Below are 13,101 nucleotides of genomic sequence, written 5' to 3'. Positions count from 1 at the left end.
AATCACTGAAATGCTCAGCACGGTGCCTGGCACACAGCAAGGTGTATAGATAACGGCAAGAGCTAACATTACGTGCCTGTTGCTGGGGGCCAGGCCCTGGGGCTGCAACGTTAACATGTTCAGTCTTGGCTAACTCTATGAGCCCAGGCATCACCATAATGTCCAGGCTCAGAGGAGAAGTAAATGAGTCCGGGTCACCCAGCCAGTAAATTGCAGACTGGAGCCCAAAGCCAGAGCTCTTGGCCACTACCTCTGTTTAAATACTCATCACAACTGCCAAGAGATATCAAGTCTAATACCCACACTCAGCACTGCCTTTGGCCCATAAATGCATTCTTCTCCAGCTGAGCAATAAAAATGTTTATCCTCAGGGGTGCCTGAGTGGCTTAGTCGGTTAAGTGTCCGACTTCGGCTCAGGTCATGATCTCGCGGTTCGTAAGTTCAAGACCCACCTCGGGCTCTGCTCTCTCTCTCCCTCTTTCTCTGCCCCTTCCCCATTTGTGTGCGTGCGCGCTCTCTCAAAATAAATAAATAAACTTAAAAAACAATTTTATCCTCAAAATAGTACTTCTACAGAGGAGTTATTAAAAGTCCGTGCAATATTAAATATTAAAGTCTGTGAAACTAAATATTTCGTTAGTTTTTCAAAGTAACCCTGAAGCAACAAGTCAACTTGGGTAGAAACATAACAATTTGCAAAGCACTTTACAATGCACTTAAATCTCACAACTACTACGTACGGTTAAGAAGGACATGAGCTATTAGGATTCCCTCCTGTAGCTGAGAAACAGGCTCAGAGAGGCCAAGGGCTTTTCCCAAAATTACACAGTAACTAAGTAATGAAAGTCACACCAGACTTCCGGCTCCAAACCCTGGGTTCTTTCCTCTACATATGCACAGGGATCCTTCTTCCCTTGTTTCAGATGAAGGAACCGAGGCCCAGAGAGGTTAAGACCGTGGCCAGTGTCACCCAGCAAGACTGGCCTCCAATGGTTGCTCCAGAAACCCAAGTTTGAGGTTCGCAGCAGATCTCCCTGGCTCACAGGATCAGCCCAGACCGTGGTGGTGGACAAAGGGGACAAGTCACAAACGAAGGGGTAGGGGCAGCACCCAGCCATGATGTGGCAGGCTTGGTGATTTAATCCACTCCATTCAGAGGCCGTGGTAATTGTGCCTCTCACCCAGAAGAGCCCAAGATGGTATTTTATCGGGCTGGTACTTGGAGGGCCCCATGTTAGTTCTCAGTTCAAGAATAAATAGCCTTCCAGTCAGAGAAGCACGAGCTGGCCTGTCTCTATCCACAGGGGAGAGGGGATGAGCTTGGGGCACAAAAAAGCTCAGATCAGGTCAAACTGCCTCATTCATTCAACAAGATACACTCTTGATGTCCTATAATCCCTTCTCTACACAGCAGCTGGAGTGGCCCTTTTGTCATATATACCAATCATGTCACTCGCCTGCTTTAAAGCCTCCAAAGGCATCCCCTCACACCAGGACGCACACTCATCCCCTTAGGATGGCCCTTGCCTGGCCCTGGACTCATCTCACGCCCCCCCAACCCGGCCTGCTCACTACACTACAGCCACACTGGCTGGCCATCGATGTGCTTGCAAATATGCAAGCTGGTCCCCCCTCCAGGCCTTTACACCTGCCGTTCCCCTGCCTGGGACACTCTTCCTCTGACCTTCGCATCATTCTGCCTCAGCCTGAATGTCACCTCCTCTGAGAGGCCCGCCCTGACCTCTCAGGCTCAAGTACTCCTGCCCTTCTACCCTAGCACCCTGTTCTAGTTTTATACTTACTCCCATCTTAAATAATATACATGCAAATTATTTATTTACCCATGTATACCAATAGAACATAAGCTTGAGGGAGGCCCCTGGTTGTTTTGTTTTTTGTTTCTTTTTTACTGCCATGCTTCTAGCTCTCGGAACAGGCTGTGGAATATTGCAGGCATTCGATAAATATGTGCTGGGTGAATGAAGAAGGGAACGTGATGTGTGACACCCTGGTCTGGGCCCTGGGACAGATCAGGTGACAAACTGACAAATTCCCTGCTTGCGTTCTGGTGGGACACAGGCAGCAATCCAGCAATATATAATAATAATCTAAGTAACTTGCCCAAGATCATGTGGCTGGTAAGTGGCAGAACCAGAGTCACAGTCAGGTCTGACGGTCGGATCCATGAAGGGATCATCGGGGAAGAAGCATTCGGATGAGGGGGATGGGAAGTGATGTGGCAGGAGGGGGTGACGACGGTGTGCAGTTGAAAGGGACCGCTCTAGCGGAGGCCTGCAGGAAGCAAGGGCGACAGCCGGGTGGGTGGATAGGAGAGGGTATTCCGTAGAGGAAGCCGTGCGGTGGTAGAGACAGACGAGTAAAAAGACGATGACAAGCCAGCAGGATAGACGTAAGGGCAACACGGGTGGAGGGATACAAACAGGGGCCTGCCACCCAGAACCGGCTTCCGAGAGAAGGTAGCGGTCAGACAGGGGTGAGGTCGACAGCAAGAGCATGTTCTGGGCACAGGGGACAGCACGTGTCAAGGCCCAGAGGTACAAGAGAGAAGATGCTTTTAAATTTTTTTTTCTTTTAATGTTTATTTATTTTTTGAGAGAGAGAGAGACGGAGTGTGAGTGGGGGAGCAGCAGAGAGAGAGGGAGACACAGAGACAGAAGCAGGCTCCAGGCTCTGAGCTGTCTGCACAGAGCCCGATGAGGGGCGCGAACTCATGAACCGCGAGATCATGACCTGAGCTGAAGTTGGATGCTTACCGACTGAGCCACCCAGGCGCCCCCGGAGGGAAGATGCTTTTGAAGAACCAAAAAGATGCTGGGTCAGACTTCATTGTGAAGGCAGTGGCCGTGGGGGCGGGGAGCTGAGTTAGGGTACGGGTGGATGTCTTGGTACTAATATTTTGCCTGTGAGATTATAATTATTTTAAGATAAAGAACTTTTTAAAAAGCAGCAGGATGTCTCTATAGCGTGGCAAAAACCTTAAGTTCCAAGTGAATTAAAAGCAAATGTTCACCTTACCCCAAATTAACTAGTTCATTCTTTTATTTATTTACTTTTGAGAGAGAGAGAGAGAGAGAGAGAGAGAATGGCAGAGACAGAGGGAGAGAGAGAGAATCCCAAGCAGACTCCGCAATGTCAGTGCAGAGCCTGATACAGGGCTCGAACCCATGAACCGTGAGATCATGACCTGAGCTGAAATCAAGAGTCGGATGCTTAACCGAATGAGCCACCCAGGCACCCAGAACTAGTTCATTTAATAAATATACGTTTGATCTTGGCCAAAAGATCAAGAAGCAATTAATGTAATAAATACATATCAGCACCTATTACGTGGAAGGCGTCATCCTACACGCTATGGGAACAGCGGAGACTAAGACAGACAGACAACAGCCCTCCATCATGGAGGCATATTCCAGGGAAGGAGACAGACAGTAAGTAAACTCATATTTACAATAAGACAATTTTAAATAATGGTGAGGGTTTGAGGAAAAAGAAACCTTAAATAACACGTACCCAGATTTCAGAAAACAGTTGCTGGCTTCCCCTGGCCTCTCCTCTCTCCAAGTCTGGAAACAGGCTGCTCAGCTTCCGGAAGGTTCTTGGAGAAATATGCAAATTGCCCTGGGGGGAGCAAACCAGAAAAACCAGCCTGTGGGTCCATAGGGTGTGGGATCTGGAGGAGGAGGAGAGAGAAAGAGGCATCGGTTAGCTAATGCTTTGTCCTCTGGGCCTTCGCCCCAGTAGGTTCCCCTACCTGGGATACTTTTCTCTGCTGGACGGCAGGCAGCGGCCATCACTGAGCACAGCCCTGGCATTTCCCCTGGGCTCGTGCATTTGTTGTCTCATTTAACATCCCTGTTCTGACTTCTCCTAACTTGAGATGTGGTCGCAGCGCCCAGCTCCACGATTAGCCTGGAAGTAGCTGGCAGGCACCAGATCTCCTTCATAGCTGTACCTTGTGCCCTGAGCACATACCGGCCACGGAGGGAGTGCTCAGAAAATGTCTGTTGCAGGAATGAATGAATGAATGAACTAGCTTTTAGGCTTAAGCAAGAGCCGTATTTTCCTGCTAATTCTCTCCCCAGAGGTGCTCCTGTTCTTACACTTTGCTGGAGCATCAGATGAGCAGGGGAGATGGGACAGGGGGCCAAGCAAGCATCTGGAATTACCGAGGGTTCCCCACAACCTCAGATAATCCGCGCTTCCTCCTACTGGCCATTTTCCATGCCAAAGAACCAGAGTATGATTTTCTGCCTCTTTGATCCTTAAAAAAATTTTAAGCTTATTTATTTATTTATTTTGGGGGAGAGAGAGCGCGAGAGAGTGAGCGGGGCAGAGGCACAGAGAGAGGGGAGAGAGAATCTCAAGCAGGCTCTGCACTGTCAGCACAGAGCCCAAGGTGGGGCTCGAACTCACGAACCATGAGATCATGCCCTGAGCTGAAATCAAGAGTTGGACGCTTAACGGACTGAGCCACTCAGGCGCCCCACCTCTTTAATCCTTTTTAAGGAATTATCAGGGATAACGTCCTTCTCCTGGAGATGCCCTTCCTATGGGGCATGGCAAAGTGCCTTCACCATGCCTACAAACTACAAGACTCAAGCTGTGAGTCCAACTATGTTAAAAAATGCAGAAGAGACAAAATGGCTGGAGAAATAGTCTCTCAAATTCTCCATGAAAGGTGAGATAGCTGAGGCTTTTCTGCCATACATACGTGTTGCTTTTGCATTCTGAAGAAATGCATATCTAGTACATGTATCTGTCCGGAGAGTGGAGACTGTTAGGACTTCTATCAGGATGGCAACGGTGGGTGTCTCTAATCGAAGCAGGGGGCTCTTGGATTCTGGATCATCTTAAGTGTTTTTCTTTATTAATTATGTTTTGTGAATTTTCAGTAATGTGTTGATTTTATGATCCAAAAAAAGGACATGATTTTATTTATTTTTATTTTCTATTTTTTGAATGTTTATTTATTTCTGAGAGAGACAGAGACAGAATGCGAGCGGGTTAGGGTCGGAGAGAGAGGGAGACCCAGAATCCGAAGCAGGCTCCAGGCTCCGAGCTGTCAGCACAGAGCCCGACGCGGGGCTCGAGCTCACAAACCACGAGATCATGACCCGAGCCGAAGTCGGACGCTCAACCGACTGAGCCACCCAGGCACCCCAGGACGTGATTTTAACTTATAACATGGGTTGCTGACACAGGCTCATTCATACTGGCTGGGGAGAGCTGCTTCAACAGGACACTGGCAGCCTGAGATGGGCCACAGTGGGAGTATTTCTACTACAGAAATTGGCTGATGCTACAAATGATGGATTTTATTTTCCAAAGAGGTGGTTAACAGTATATCACTGGAATGATTCCAGGTGTGTTTTTTGTTTTTTAAAAATTTTTGAAGAGACACAGAGAGAGCAAGCGAGCACGAGCAGGGGAGGGGCAGAGAGACAGGGAGACCCAGAATCCGAAGCAGGCTCCAGGCTCCGAGCTGTCAGCACAGAGCCTGCCTGATGCAGGGCTTGAACCCATGAATCATGAGATCACGACTCGAGCCAAAGTTGGCTGCTTAACCGACTGAGCCACCCCCCGCGACCTTCCAGGTATGTTTTTTAAAACAGTTTCACAGAACAAAAAGATCACTAGGAGGGGCGCCTGGGTGGCTCAGTCAGTTAAGCGTCCAGCTCTTGTTTTCTGCTCTTGCCTTTCATGAGATCGAGCCCCACGTCAGGCTCCTTGCTGTCACGTCACTATCTCTTGGTGGCAGGGTTGTGGGACTAGAACTTATTGGGTTCTGTTCTATTTTTCTGTATTTTTGACATTTTCTGTCCTGAGCATATTGATGCTTTCATAAAGAAAACAATTTTTGTATTTTTAAGTTTATTTATTTATTCTGAGAGAGAGTGTGTATGCAAGTTGGGGAGGGGCAGAGAGAGAGGGAGAGAGAAAATTCCAAGCAGATTTCGCACTGAGCCCGATGTGGGGCTCGATCTCACGACCGTGAGATCTTAACCTGAGCTGAAATCAAGAGTTAGATGCTTAACCAACAGAGCCACTCAGGAGCCCTGAAAAGAAAAGCAATTTTTTTTTTTTAACATTTATTACATTTATTCATTTTTTTGAGAGCCAGAGAGAGTGTGAGTGGAGGAGAGGCAGAGGCAGAGAGAGAGAGAGAGAGATTGAGAGAGAGAGACAAAATCCAAAGCAGGCTCCAGGCTCTGAGCTGTCAAGACAGAGCCCGATGCAGGGCTCGAACTCACACGCGGTGAGATCATGACCTGAGCCGAGGTCAGAGGCTTCACCAACTGAGCCACCCAGGTGCCCCCCGAAAAATTTTTTAATTAAAAACAACGTTGCTCTTGCCCCAGAAAAGGAGTGCTTTATCTCAGAAAGCCCTGGTCTCATGTGGCCCACCAAGCCCACGGGGCTGAGGTCCCAGTTAAGTCCCATTCCGTTGACCAATAAACAGGTCTTGTAATCAACAAGATGGACAGGGGGTAGTGTGACCCACCTACCCAGTTTGTTGTGATGGAGGAGCCCCTGGTCCCAACCCTACGGACTGTCCACTTGCATGGGTTGGGTCCCCCAACTATGCCAGCTGAGGGAGTGTGGTGGCAGCTCCCCAGCTCACTGAGGGAGTGTGGTGGGGCTGGGAGATGTACCCTTGAACTGTGTATACTGGTCCTCACAGGGGACTCTGCCCCTTGGTCTGATTTAGCATCAGGATCCGGTCCAAGTTGAGCTGAGATGCCCAAGTATGTCTGAGAAGCTAAACCGATTTCGAGAGGGAGAGCTGGATTCCTGCAGTGAGAAAAAGACCTTGCTGGTCGGGGCCAGTGGTGACTCCATGCCCTGGGGCCACCTAGTGTGCACACAGCTGGTCCAGCAGCACCCACGGCCTTGGAGGTCACCGATGGACAGAGTAGCTTCTAGTCCAGGTACTGTGGAGATACCAAGAACTCCGAGAAAGGCCTGCACTTGACCTGCACTTGACCAACTGGCAGGGAAAGAACATATACATAGTGAGAATGAACAGGGTGAACACTCAGCCGTGGCTAGCCTGCACAGCCCAGGCCCAGGCGTGCCAGAGCGGGCCTTGTCATGATGGTCTGTGATTATGAGTTTTATCTAGCCAGCTACATTACCTACCACCGAAAAAAAACAAAACCAAAACCAAAAACTGGTTGAGCCATTTTTGTCAGTAGTGAGGGCAGAGAGCCACTCCACGTCTGTCCTCGGCTCTGCATGCACCCACAGTAGGCACTCAACCGATAATCGTTAACTAACGCCATAAACAACACAGCGGGATTTCTCCTTGGGGGGGATGAAAACTTCCAAAGTCAGCACCGAGGAGAAAACCAGTATGATCAATATTATCCTTGGACGTCCTTTAAATCACCCTTAAAACTCCATGACCTGAGACTTTCTTTAGAAGATCACATGCAAGGATGGATTTCTTGTGTTTTTCTTACACGCCAGCCCATTATGGACTTTTCTCCCCCCTTGGAGCAGCCAGTGAACGCCAAGGTCAAATTTGATGTGAATGTATGTGTGTGGAGAGGGCGGGGAAAGTGTTCTCTTTCTCTCTCTTTCCTTCTTTTTCTGGTTGACTGGTTACAGTTGAGTTTTTATGAATGAGACTGAAGTACAATAAAATAAGCATCACTAGTGGGATAACTACAATATTACGGGAGGGCTGGGGAATGAACTGTGTTGAAGCCAAGGAGGAAGAAAAGCATGTGACCGAAGAAATTCTTCACAACAAATAGAGCCACAGCACCGTTCTTAGGCCAGAAACTCTAAAGATGGTAGTTCTGAGCTCATGCCCTCACACACCCATACCCCCCCACACACTCTTGGGATCATCCTAGAAGGGAGGATTCTAGACAGTTCCAGTTCATTCCCCACCTCCCAATCCCCTCCAGCATTTTAGGAGAGAAACCCATTCATTCTATACCTCTATCTGGAACTTACATGGGAAGCCAGTGGCAAATGTAGCATCTCAGGAGGTCTCCATGGCAACAGAAGAACCCAGAGGGTTTCAGACAATTCCACTACAGACCGGAAGAAAAAAGAGACGTTGGCCCAGAGGGAAAGTTCCTATTCCATCTCACCTCAGCAGCCTGGAGGATAGTAGGTGGTGGAGTAGGGTGACAGCGTGCCCCTGGGGTAGATACTCAGGTTGCATGACATCTCTTCCACGTTGTGGTCGCCCCATTCCTCCCCGACTAGCACCCTGGTACAAGCCGAGATCATCTCAGGTGGATCCCAGCGGGAGTCTCCCCACCGGTTTCCTGCTCCATCTGCTCTCCCCCCTGGCTGTCCACCACGCAGTGGCCAGTCGAGCTCCGTCTCCCCCTGAAGTCAGCTCATGTCCCTTCTCTGCTCCAAACCTCTACTAATCCCCTTTCCATGCTCAACAGTTCTTCCAGTGGTGCCTGGTCCATATGCAACCCGGCCCCTGGCCTCTCTGCCCTCCACCCCCTCTCGCGTCACTAGCTCTGCTCCGGCCACACCATCCTCCTTGCCGCTCCTGGAGCCCACCAGGCACGCTCTCATCTCAAGGCCTTTGCACTTGCCTGTTCCCTCTGCCCGGAATGCTGTCCCTGCAGACAAACGCACGGCCAGCTCTCTCGCCTCCCTCCTGTCTCTGTTCAAATCTCACGGTTCGGTGAGACCACCCTGTCCCTGCCTTCCATCCCAATCCTCTTTACCTGGCGCCTGCACTTGGTCCACAGCACGAATCACCGTCTGACCTACTAGATCATTTTCTGGTTTACACTTACGGCTCAGTGTCTAGCTCTTCCTGCCCTTACGTAAGCACGGTAGGCACTTACGAACATTTGTCGAACGAATGGTGGTCTCTGCTTGGGAGTAACTAGAATATAACGTGAGGCACATTTGCCGAGGAAGGAGGTGGGGGTGGGGAGGCAAAGCTTGTAATGATCCACACGATCCACTGGTTCTCAAACGGCCCCAAAGGGCCCCAGGGACTTCTCCTGGTCCGGTGGGCGAGGGGAGATACGGTGGGGACCTTCAATGCCCCACCTTCAAATTATAACAGTAAAATAATCCACGATACCACCTTTGGGTATTTTCCACTCAAAAGAAATGAAAGCAAGGTGTCAGAGACATCTGCACACCCACGTTCATAGCAGCTAAATAAAAGGTGCATGTAACCCAAGAGTCCGTCAATGGATGAATGGACGAACAACAGTAAGAAAGGAATCGATCCCATGGAATATTACTCGGCCTTCAAAAAGGAAGGAAATCCTGACATATTACAACATGGATGAACCTTGAGGCCATTATGCTAAGTGAAATAAGCCAGTCACAGAAAGACAAATACTGCATGATTTCACTAATGTGAGGTACCTAGAGTAGTCCAAATTATAGAGACAGAAAGCAGAATGGTGGCCAGGGGCTGGGGGAAGGGGAACTAGACGGCTGTTTAATGGATCCGGAGTTTCAGATTTGCAAGTGGAAAAGTTCTGGAGACAGGTTGCACGACTATGTGCATATACTTAACACTATTGACCTGCACGCTTAAAAGTGGTTAAGATGGTAAGTTTTATGTTATTTTATCACAATTAAATTTTATTTATTTTTTATTTATTTTTTATTTTTTTTAACGTTTATTTATTTTTGAGACAGAGGGAAACAGAGCATGAATGGGAGAGGGTCAGAGAGAGAGGGAGGGAGACACAGAATCCGAAACAGGCTCCAGGCTCTGAGCAGTCAGCACAGAGCCCGACGCGGGGCTCGAACTCACGGACCGCGAGATCATGACCTGAGCCGAAGTCGGCCGCTTAACCGACTGAGCCACCCAGGCGCCCCCACAATTAAATTTTAAAGAATTGTAACAGTAAATTCTCGGTACGGTGCTAGCCGTGTGCCACCCCCTTGCACACATCATTTCATTTCCTCCCAACCAGCCCTAAAAGGTAGGTATCTCCAATCTACGAGAGAGACAGAGAGGCTGTGAGAAGTGAAGGTTAAGGTCACCGGGCAATTAATGTGGGATTTAAATGCACCCGGGCCTTAGCCCAGAGGTAGCCGTCTCAGCTATGATGCTGCACCACTCTCTTTAGTCTAGCTGATGTCCTGACGTGGCCCAAAAGATTTCAAACACAAATTGAAAGCCACCAAATTAGATGACTCTCACTAGTTCCCATCTGACCACAGGCTAGCACCCCGTTTTGCAGCCAGCCCAGGCACTTGTGGGACAGACCTAACCTGTCTTTCCATCTTCATTTTCCTCCAGTCCCTTTCTTCCAGCCAGGCCTTAGCCAAACTGCATTATCTGCGGCTTCTAGCCCACACTGGGATGCCCACCTCGGGCCTCAACTCATGCCGATCTCTCGGTGTCCAAAAGATGTCCTATTTCAAAAGTACAGTTTAATATTAAAATCAGTGAAGATTTCCTGCCAGCTTGTTCTCATGAGCCCAATTCAGCCTCACAACTGCCTTATGAGGAAGAAACTATCATTGTCCCCATTTTACATATGAGAAAACTGAGGCCAATAGAGGTGAAGGCCACACATCTGGCAAATAGCGATGCCTGGATGCACCCCCACAGGCCTGTGTGACTTCAAACTCCAAATTCTTCTCTACTTTATCAAAGGGGCTCAGGGATTGCCATGAGCCTCCCTGGATTTGTGCAGCTGAACTGGGGCCTGCTGCCTCTGGACACCCCCCCACGCCCCCCCCCCCCAGGCTTTCTCTGGCCAGCCCCTCACCTGCTTTTGGGTCTAACAGCTGCTTAAGTGCCAGTCTCCTCCTCTAGGAGGGTCAGGGTCAGAGTGGACAATGCTCAGGACATCAGTGCTTCTCCCCCCAGGCTCCTCAGCAAAAGAGCGGGCCCCACCCCTCCTCCCTCCCAGCAGACCCTGCTGTAACTTTCTTATCAAACTTGTCACCAATGCACAATGGATCGATTACAGGTTTACTTGTTTGTGGTCTGTCTCTCCAGAAAAAGCTCCACCGGGCAGTGGCTTTTGTGTCGTTTCCCTGATGCTCCCTACAACAGTGCCTGGCAGAGAAGGCGCTCAATCCGTGTGTGTGGAATGTGACAGCAAGGGTTGTAAAGGCTGAAATGCTGACTGTTGCAAACATTCCGTTTCTCCAGCCAGGCAGGGAGCCTCCTCGCCTGGAAGTCAGACACCCCCACCTCTGCCTCTTTCTTACATTTCTCTACTGAGGGCAGTAACAGGTTACCAACAGGGACACCGGAGCCTCTGAATAAATACACCGTTGCTTACACCTGACTTGGCAAGGCCTCTGATACAGGCCACACTTTGGACCATGCTTTACCATTTGAGAAGCATTCGGACGTGGTATCATCAACGCTATGCACTTTTATGACCCCTGCTGAATAACAATGACAGGCTCACAGAGGTGGGGGGTCACATCACAGCTATAGAGTGGCAATGCCAGGTTTATGGACTCTGAGGTTGGCTGGACCGCTCTCTATCCACTGACCTTCCCACCCCCCTACCAAATCCCTGGGGAGTTGGGGAGAACGCTCAGGCTGGCTGAGCATCTAGATAGACGCCCACGAGGGTTTGAGGCTCTGAGGTTCAGTCTCTCTCTGCCCTCTTCACATACTTCACAGTTGGTAAGATTCCAATGGTCTCTCCTCTCTGCTCAGCCCTCCCCAACCCTCCCCCCACTCCCCAAGAGCAGGATTTTATTCCATTCTTTGTAGTATACTCCCCAAGGGCAGCACTTGCCTTGTTCGCTGCTGTATTTTCAGTGCCTGAACATTACACACTGGCACACAGTCGGTGCTCAGTTAATATCTGTCCAATGAATGAATGGATAGCCCTAAAGCTTAACGGGGTTTCATATTTTCTGCAGTGAAATAAACCCTGAGTCAGGGAAAAGAGAACTAACACGTTCACTCCTACTTCGTGTTAGGCACTAGTCTCAGGTTAAGGCCCGGAGTCCAGCCCCGCTGTACTCCCAGCTGTGGCTCCAGAGAAAGGACATGGTGAACGCCTACTCTGTCTCTGTGCCCGGCACAGGCAACCCAGGTTTTAAAATGTTCTCCTCCCTAGGGGTACTGTCTTGGGGAAGTCATCTCTCGCAGCCTGTTTACCTAGCGGTCAAATCCCCTCAAAAGTTAGTAGCGCTGGTCCTTCTTTCCTACTCTGTCAACAGGTGGCAGGGTGAGAAACATGGCCCATCTGTAATTGGGGGCTTTTTTCCAGAAGGAATTCCCAGCCCCACCTTGGAATTCTCAGTTTGAAGGTGTGCTGTGAGCTCAGAAAGCCGCAGGGGCAAGGAGAGAGGACATCAGGGGTGCCCGGAGGCCTTCTTCACCGGTTCGTGGAGGGGCCATTTGCGACAAGGGAAAGCCCGCGACCCTGTGTGACCTTGGGCAAGTTCCTTCCTCTCCCAGGACCAGAGCAGCGTCCTCACTTGCCAAGGGAGGAGCTGGGCAACCTTTAAGGGCTCACAGCCCTGAGCCGGGAGGCAGGGAATGGCCTGAGTGCTCTGCCCGGCCTCAGTTTCCCCATCTGTCGCCCTACGTAATTTCTAGAGGCACTTTCCCTTCTGAAAGAAACCAAGCAACAACTAGGCAGCCTGGACACCTGCAGTCAACGCTGGGAGCAGTGTGAGGCCACTCCTCGGGAGGCCTGGCGCCCACGAGGGCGGAGAGTGGGGTGGGGGGGGGCAAAGGCCCGCGGGGCCGGGTCGGCCGGGCCACGCAGAGGCAACCCTCGTGCGGGCAGCCGCGGGGAGTGGCCCTGGGGTGGGGGAGCTCCACCCGCGGCCCACTTGAACCCGTACTTCTTACCTGGCGGCGGCGGCAGCGGCGGCAAAGGCAAGGACTCCTCCGGTTCCCCCCGCCCGCTCGGGCGATTCCGCGGCCGGCGCAGCAACGAGCTCCCGGCAGCCCCGCCCCTTCACGCTCGGCCCCGCCCCACCCCTCCCGCTCGGCCCCGCCCTTCCTGCCCGAGTGGTGCCGCCGCCTGCGCAGACCTTCCCGAGCTTGTGTGTGGCTCGGCGTTCCGGGACCCAGGCTCCTAAGTGTCGCAGCCCTTTTCTCTTGGTCGCCACTCCACGACAGGGGTGCCGGCGTCA

General features: G+C 50.7%; 1 protein-coding gene across 10 annotated transcripts in view; it reads right to left on the bottom strand.

Annotated features, from left to right (window-relative positions):
- Positions 1–12,897, bottom strand: part of TMCO4 (transmembrane and coiled-coil domains 4) — a 93,279-nt gene extending 80,382 nt beyond the window's left edge. For 6 of the 10 annotated variants that reach the window (XM_047082720.1, XM_047082725.1, XM_047082729.1 and 3 more), the window contains exons 1-3: positions 12,815–12,880; positions 7,987–8,066; positions 3,532–3,691 (exon numbers count right to left, since the gene is read on the bottom strand). The gene's annotated coding sequence lies outside the window, so the exon portion shown is untranslated. Of the gene's footprint in view, positions 1–3,531; positions 3,692–7,986; positions 9,319–12,814 lie in introns of those variants that run through there. The other 4 variants (XM_047082723.1, XM_047082722.1, XM_047082724.1 and 1 more) reach the window with 4 other exon arrangements.
- Between the last annotated feature and the right edge of the window lie 204 nt (positions 12,898–13,101).

Source organism: Lynx rufus, unplaced genomic scaffold (genome assembly GCF_022079265.1).
Source record: "Lynx rufus isolate CCGP_SWC_20201006 ecotype Redwood Valley unplaced genomic scaffold, mLynRuf1.p SCAF_2, whole genome shotgun sequence".
Classification (NCBI taxonomy): domain Eukaryota; kingdom Metazoa; phylum Chordata; class Mammalia; order Carnivora; family Felidae; genus Lynx; species Lynx rufus.
Note: the sequence above shows the minus strand (reverse complement) of the source record. Positions and strands in the feature narration are given on the sequence as shown.